Genomic DNA, 9,104 nt, shown 5'->3' with positions numbered 1-9,104 from the left:
ATTCAAACGAAGTTTGTCGAGCCTTAATCAAGTCGAGCTCGAACTCAACACGTAACTACCGAGTCGAGCTCGAGCTGCTTCCGTCGGGGCTATTCATGAGCTTGAGCCGAGTCAAGCTCGAGGTTTTATTAGTCGAGCCGAGCTTGAACTGGCTGAACTCGGGCTCGACTCGGCTCGGGTTTACCCCTAATCTCTACCCACTACACGTATGTTGTGATTGTATAAAAGCTTGTACTATGACAAAAGGCATGCGTTGACTTAGGAGGTCGGTTTTACATTCTAATGCAAATCTAAGTTCCAGACTCTGACGAATTAAAATCAGACTTTTTATTTCCCCACTTTTCATGTAAGATGAAATCTTAAGGTATTCTGACCAAGTCCTCGATTTGGCAAGTCTTTCTTTCTTTTTAGCAAAAGAGGCATTGGATTTGAATCCCACAATCTTAAAATGCTGATTTAATTGAAACTGGCCAAGCTGACCTAGCTAGTCAGCTACTTGCATTGATCTTTAACTCAATTGCTCGTCTTGTTCTTGCATGTCTACCTCAAAGAAATAATTTAATTTTGCGTCTCTAAACTAGTTAGCAGCAACTAGGACCTCATCTCGGCCTTTCCTAGGCACCAACCATTAAAATGAAAAATGGAAATCAATAACGTTCTTCCACCAAACAATCCGGATCCAAGTTCCAATACCTTCCGAATCAAACCTGATCTGAGTTCCAATACAGTCAACTGCGGAGATTCCTTCACATTCGTACGCTTAGCCTGGCTAATTGAGGTCGTTGTTCATTGCCAATGGAGTGTACCTGATCCGGTGAAAAATAAATTTCAATACTTCACCAGCTGGTAACACTCGGCAAGTCAAGTTATTAAACATTACCAACACGGAAGATTGTAAGAGGGCTGAGGTGTCCCATCTTAACCATGGCAGCAGCAAAATCTCTTGAGAAAGGGAATGGGTTTTGGAGTAAGATCAAAATTAATTCCAAGCTTCAAACAGAACCGGAATACGGGTTATCTTACTATTATGGGTTCTTGATTTTGTCTCGAAGTCGGATATTGCATCAGGATTCGATCATGGAAATAATATTGGGTTAATTGGATCCATGTTGGACAAAGTGAAGCATGGGAGCCATTCATATTCACGTTCTCACCATAACCTTCTCTATTTACGATATCTGAAAACACTGGGATGCCTCATTATGGGGCATTTGATAGCTTCGGATTTAAGATCTTCTTGATTTGAAAACCGTAAATTTAAGATCAGACCATCCCTCGAGTGTGACTGATCTTAAAATATCAGACATTACGTGACATTTACTTTCAAAATATAGTTACTAAAATCTAAATTTAGAAGGAGGTCAATCTCGCTTCCTACAATGCCTACGGAAAACAGGAAGCTTGAGGCTTTCCCAAAGAGACCCAAACTTGGAGAAAGCCCTACTTATTTCTTGGAACTGCATTTTTTTTAGAAATTTTATTTCGAATGAAAATATTTGCGAAAAATTATTTCATTTTATTTCGAATGAAGTTAGATTGATTTCGTTTCCCTAATAATGGTTCAGCTTTACTTTTGTCCGTTATATATTTCCTACGAAATGGTATTTATGAAGGAATTTTGTTAAAACCCATGTTTTCGTTAAACTTTATCATGCTTTATTATGTACTCCAATACGTGCTTTTGGTTTCTACATTTGATGGCTCTCTGTCTAAGGAGATGGCAAACGCCTTATTATGTACTTGACTTAACAAGTGGTGCCTGTCTCAGGAGCACTAATTTGAGATTGGTCAAGAAAAGCAGCTGGGCTTCTAAGCAATTGGATGAAAAAAAAAAAAAAAAAAAAAACGCATGATTGTTTGTGAGATGTCCTCCGAACACTAACAAAGAAGTCGTTCGTGTTCTTGTTCTCTGGCTTATTTGGCCAAAGGCATTTCGAAAATGCTTCTTCTTTCCACATTGCGACTTGTATTAAAAAAAATAAATAAATCATGCACGGAGCTAGTTTTGTGTGCACATGAGGACATTTTCGAGGCAGTAATCCACTTTTGAAGTAAATAAATCAAGCTAGCATAATCATTGCAAAACTATTTATGTGGATATATGGATATAACTGTCAAACAAAAACCTAAGGAACCAATTTACTTCGTTGCCTTTTTTCTAATACGCAAGTTTATGAGGGTACAAGGATCAATATGATTATGCTAGCTTGCAGGATTGAGTTTCTTTTGGCTGGTCCTTGGTTGCTTAGTGGTGTTTTGGAGCAATTGGGACTTACGGGACCTTATATTTCAAAGACATTCCGAAGAGCCCGAAGCCTTTCCCCCTTCTTTCTATCCTTAAGTTTCAGAGTTGCTTTGAAACCTACATAACAAGCAGCACAGTATCCTGTATCTATTATTTGTAGTCCATATCACTATCACCCATGGGAATCGAACTAACAACTGAACTTTCATTGTTCCCCAATCTAACCAGCTATACTATGCCCCTCATGTTTGAAAAGCTTGCGAGTTTCAAAACCCTATACAACTAAAGGAGATCTACCCAAAATCATCTCCCAAATATATCGAAGCTAATATCCGGAACCCACCATCAAAACCTGAAGTCAGCTCATCTGGACCAGGCAATACCCGTTTATCTAAATGCTAACCTACAACGGTCGAATTGTTGAGTTAGGGTTTAGGAGGAAACCACGACAACAACCAAGCATTTAATTTGCTTTGGGCGTTAGCAACAATTAATCAACATTTTGCTTTGTCCTCTTGGATCTAACGTCCAATTCTTGAGTATAGGTGATTCTAATTAGATGCTCTTGGTGGAGTGGAGCTTATTAAACTCGGGTCCTAACTCCTTAAATCAAACTTCAAGTCCCAAAAAAATCTTTGTTTAGACCTAAAGTCTTTGGATCTTGTTTTACTCGCCCTTTCAATTTGCCCTATATTCAAGTTTTAGCACAATGCATATGCCTTTTTTAATGTACGTTTGCGCTAGATTCATTTGACCAATCTAACTTCGGACTAGGCACGAACCAATGTTTTTAAATATTGGCATCGATGCGTCAGTCTGCTTATGATACAGTATGCATCAGGCCACGGTACCTACCATCGTGTATCGGTTTGTCTTGCCCTTTTTGTTTGTATTTATTAAAATATTTTAAACTGACTCTATAAACAAAAATATAACCATATTTATGCCCACATCAGCACTTTATCATATATATCGGCACCGATACGATCCAATACAGACTCATCATACTAATGATACCGGTAAGACGAATGACTAGATGGTTTAAATTCTTTTGATGAAATTCCAAGAGATGCAAGCAGTGCAAGACCCAAAGGGTCTCTCTCTCTCACAATTTTCTCGACTCAAATGAACGAAGCCAGCCCCGAGATGTCACCGGTGTAGGATGTTGTCTCAGTCTGTATTATATATCATTACATTATATTGTGTCAAGGTTTGACCCATTGCTTGAAAGAAGGCCCCCATCCAAGCCGTGATCCCCTAAAGTACATGGCCTGCATTGGTGCTTTGAGAAGCGACCCCTGCCGCATATTGAGATGCTGCCCCCACCACACTTCAACTTGCTCGTCGTCGGTGGCCTCTCATTTGCAGCATATGTGAGTTGGCCCTCGGGGAATCGAAATGGAACTGATTGCCTGTGAGTCCATCTTCAATACCATTGGACCAAAACACTTGGGGATTTATATTGTCCATTCCAATGACGTGTTTTCATTCACTAGTTATTCGTGCGATAAGAAATGTGCAGCTTTTGATAATGGATTGGGAAGTTCTTAAAAAAATATTTTTTTTGTGCATCATATCTCATTGACATTGACTCCATTTTCTTCACTACTGGTTGGTTAACGCTTACTCTTGTATGTGAACGTACTTAATGCTATACCATGTGGCGCTTCTATTTTGACCCATAGGTTGTTCGCTTGTATAAAGTTGCAGGCGGTGAGTTGTTGCAGCCATGAAGATCGAATATTCAAAGGGAGCTTCTTCTTATGATCAATACATCGGTTGGACCCATTTCTCTTCGCTACAATCTTTGGTGTTGGTAACTAAACAAGCTAACTTGAACACATTTCATGGTATTAATTTTTCAATAATGATATTCATTTTATGGCTTTAAATAAGATGTGAGTCAACGCATATCTTATGTTATGTTACAAGCATTATACAACCACCATATATGCTTGGTGGGTAGAGATAAGGAGAAGGTGAAAGGTGTGGACCTAGCTAGTTGCAGGGCAAGAATCCAGTTTCAAACCTTGTCATTTTCACTTTAGTCCAAAAAACACAATTAGTTCAGTGCAAATTATATGAAAAACAAAACGAATGGGTTTCTCATGCCTTAATTGAATGTGGGGTTCGAACCAAGAAATGGATTTGGATTCAAATTAACACTGGCCACAGGGGTTGAGTTCTCAAGCAGCCTAGTTTTTAAAACAAGTAGTCGACTGCATGCAAGTACAGGAAGCTTCTATTATTGAACTGCTAAGACATAAACTGTATCATTATATGCCATTATACAAGTATATTGGAACGTAGCAAGTCTGCAGTTTACCTCACAGATGATGTGGAATGGCATAATGGACTCGTTGCTTTCGATATCATCTGCAAACATCCTGTTGAAGCAACACAAGTCTAACTGTATTATATTACAATTCAAACGGATGGCAGGTATACTGCATGCATCTTGGGAACAATAAGTCAATGACTTCTATTCAGTTGTCAATATTTTCTTCAAAATTGTTTTCTTGTGTCTTTTCTGGATACTGGAGAAAGAAGTCTTTCCTTCAGGAATTTACCTTCCTCACAAGTACCAAGGAAAAGAACTGTTTCATGTGAGGCTAAGCTTTGACCCTAATTTCACGTTATGTCTTACTGCGGGCCACATTTTTTCTGACAAGTTCCAAATAGTGTCCTTAGGTCAGACTACACCACTTTGAAAAAGAAATATAAAATTGTTTGCTTACAGGTCAGAAAAGGAACGGTCTGTTATGAGACTTGTCTAGTGTCCTTTAACTCGAGGTAAACGTAGCATTTCATTTTGTTGTTAGCCTTGCAACAAATTGTTGTTTTTTCTTTTTCAAGTCAGGAATGTGAGAATGGTGGCCAAAGGATGGTGTGTCCATAGCCTCCCTCTTCTCTTCCAACATTCTGAATGGGCCGACCCTTTCTGTTGAAATGGTTCTTCAGCAAGCTCGTTATGGCAAAGCTATTCATGGTATTTTTATGATTAGTTGGATAGTATTACCAATATTAAAAATTGCCTACCATAGATTGCCGTTAAATTTTTTTTCCATGATTTCTTGCCTTGTAACTGTTGTATTTACTCACGTTAAATAGTGATAGTAAAGTGAAACAATATAGAAGAGAAATATACAATACGAGCTCTCCCTTGCTTCCAGTAGATGTAGGCATACATGCCAAACCACGTATATTATGTGCTTTCTCATTTTTCTCTCTAATCTTTACTTTGGTTCAAACATTGATTACATCATAATTATTTATAGTTTTAACATCACAGTTTCATTGTGATAAACATGTTATATTAATTGTCATTCTATTTAGATATTAAATGCACAATATTTCATATATGATTTTCTTAAAAGAGACGGAAATTTCATAAATTTTTTTCAGGACATCATGTGGTGAATTTCCATAATTTTTGCACCAAATCTGGTTATTCTTATTTCCTGCTTACGTTGGACCGCAGAAAATGTCGCCACTCAGTTTGGGTTTAGGCATTCGCCTAGTCTGAGATGATTGGAATTTTTTTTCTCTTTTTCTGAATGGAACTTGGATTTAAATTTATATCAAATATCGGTCTACTTAGATTAGTTCATAGTTGGATTTGAATCCCCTTCAATGCATCGCAGCCTCTAGGATTGGGTTGAAAGTTGAAACTACTTCTACTCTAATCTGCATGCTGAGCATTTGTGTGTGTTTTCCTCCACCGTTGCCAGTCTTGGCTTGTTTGTTTGCTCCTTTTCCATTGAGACCATGTGTTCATGTGATTGATGTGTGTGATTTGGAGTAAACCGTTGTCCATTAGTTCTTAGAGCAAACCACTCTTACTAAGGTCATATCAGTTCACCTGTTCTTCACATGTAAACTAGCGTAAATTGCTGCCGTTCCTAAAAAAAATCAATCAGGAAGCTTTGGAGAGCGATTGTTGTTTGTTTTTGTGGTATGTGAAGAATAAATCATGATTAAGTTATTAGAGTAAACTATTGTAGTTAAGTGACCACGAGGGATTTCAACTGATCAGATTGAATAAGTTGTACCCTCAGCTGTATCCACTTTTTCAAATATTCGCATATTTGTATTTGAATTTGAATAAAGAAAAGTTGTACCCAAATCTGAATCCGAAATCCAACTTTGCAATTCGAATCTGAACCAAATCCGAGTTTTACATCCATTTCTGAATCTGAATCCAACTTTTGAATCAAATTTGGCCAATTTTGAAGTGTAAGAGCATTGGATATGGGACATTTATTTAAAACTTAATCTGATCTATGTCGGAATATGATCATGTTTTTATGTACATCTGAATCCAAACCGGATCGGATGTCATTTTTTAATTCCAAATCTAATCCAATTTCTTAATCAGATATTAAGGGGGGTGTTTGGGCGACACTTCAAAACCTGGGGCGACACTTCAAAACCTGGTTTTGAAGTGTCTGGGTACCATCAAAACTGGATTTGGAGAAAACCCAGTTTTGACAAAACCTGGTTTTTGTAAAAAATGAGTGAAAGACCTGGTCCCCTTTAAGTTATTCAAAAAACAAAAAGACAAAGTTTTTAATACTCATTAAAAAACTTGGTTTTCATAACCTAATCTTTACAAAATTGAGTTAGAGGAGGGTGCCCTCCAAATTCCTCCTAAATTTGATTCATATCCATTTTTTCTGAATAGTTCAGTCGGATATCCAATCCAAATTGAATATATTAACATCCCCAACGACCATAACTTGTGTGCACATAATTGGTTGCTTGTACATTAACAAAAAAGAAGGTTCCTAGAATAATTCTCTAAGATCGTAAGCAGTTCACATGCATACATAAAAAAAATTTGGTTTGCTTTGGTAAAATTTGCCATTGGGCCATGTGTTCATATCGTTGTCACTTGTCCTTTACCAAGAACAAATCTCAATCAAATCTTTTCGTTCTGGCAGTATAATTGTCTTATTGAGTAGGAACTCATTAAGGGTGTTCACACTTGAAGCATCGAGGAAAGCCAGTTCTGAAATTGTCTACATGTTCATAAGATCAGTGGCGAAAATCATCACCTATATATAGACCTAGACGATAAATAAATAAATAAATAAATAAATAAATAAATAAATAAATAAATAAATAAATAAATAAATAAAATATATATATATATATATATATATATATATCGATGAAGACCTAAGCTGAAAAATGTGGACCATGGCGTCCCTGGCATTTCTCAAACCAAAAAATGGCCAATAGATGTCACAATATCTATATACATAATGGGTATCCACAAGAAAAAGTTACTCTTCGGGTGAGCGGTGTTTGACCCACTGCTCAAAGAAGGCCGAAACCTCCACCCAAACCCTCATTCTCGAGGGTACAGAGCCTGTGTTGGTGCTTCGAGATGCCACCCCACCACGCTTCAACTTACATGTCGGTAGTCCCTCGTTTGCAGCACAAGGAGGCTGCACTCAGGACGTCAAAGTGAAGACTGGTCGCTTGTCAACCCACATTCAATCCAGTTAGACCAACCAAGAAAAAGCTACCCTTCATTATCTAAGATACCAACAAGACGATTTTGTTCCATATGTTGGTGGATCATCATTTAGTAAGCAATTGCGGATGGATCGTCAATATTGAATTCTAATGGGACAGCCAACCCCCTTTTGTTGGGTGAATATTTTACGCTACCACCTAGTTCCTAACTAGAGAGCGAAAACCCCATCCATCCTTCCACATTATCACAGTACCAGGCTTGTCTTTACTGCATCAAGGCGCCACTAGGCTGGTGCTTCAATTTCTATTGGTGACCCCCTTTTATAATATGGGGTTTGACACCCTTGATACTAGGAAACTGACCGTCTACAAGCCCCCGACCTAAGTTGTTATACCAACCTCCTCGAGTAAGACCAACCCCTTCTACTTGTTATCGCTTGAACTTCTCCTTGTCGATGCTAGGGTGCCAGTGGATAGGGTTTGGATAATATGTAGTCTTAACCATATCCACTTTTTTTTTTAATGTTCATTATATTTGGATTCAAATATGAATTGAGAAATGTTTATACCATATTTGAATGCAAGTTTGAATTCAAACATTTAGTCTAATCCGAATCTGATATTTAAATTCACATTTGAATCCAAATCTGAATCCCATTATGATGTACTAAGGACCAGCTTTCAAAATGTATGGATATTGGATATAAGATATTTCTTTAAGACTAAATCTGATCCGACTGATCAGATATTTATTTAAATACGAATTCAAATTCAACTTCATTTAGATGTCATTTCTTAAATCCAAATCTGATCAATTCCTTAACCAGATGTCAAATTTTTTTCCATGATTTTTTTGAAACACTACTGAAGTTATTTTTTTTATATACAATAATTTTTTTTTGAAACACCACAGCCAAATATCTTCCAATCGGATTTATTTGACATCTTTAGTCGATGCAAACCCGTCGCTTGTTGGGAAGAGTAGATTCTGTGGTTGGTGCTGCCGCGGAACAAATATATAACGAGAAGATTGATAGATGAAGAAACAACATGCAAAATAGAGAGAGAGAGAAACAAACGGTAATGCCAACGGACCAAGGTGGTCATAGATATCCGCTGGGCCTGGGCCGCGCCGGACCGACAACTTATTGGGTTGGTGGACTTAGCCTGATTATTTATATTTAAATATCATTTATTATCATATATATATATATATATATATATATATTTATTATGATTAATTATATTTATATATTATTTTATATTAAAAAGATGTATGTTCAATGTTAATCGAGTCGGGCCAAACCAAACCCAAGCTCTGGTTTGTGGTCATCGAGCCGGGCCCAAACTGCAGTATAAGCCCGGGTCCAGTCCG

Source organism: Nymphaea colorata, chromosome 13 (genome assembly GCF_008831285.2).
Source record: "Nymphaea colorata isolate Beijing-Zhang1983 chromosome 13, ASM883128v2, whole genome shotgun sequence".
NCBI classification, from domain to species: Eukaryota; Viridiplantae; Streptophyta; class Magnoliopsida; order Nymphaeales; family Nymphaeaceae; genus Nymphaea; species Nymphaea colorata.
The sequence above is the reverse complement of the archived record's forward strand: the minus strand, read 5'-3'. Positions refer to the sequence as shown.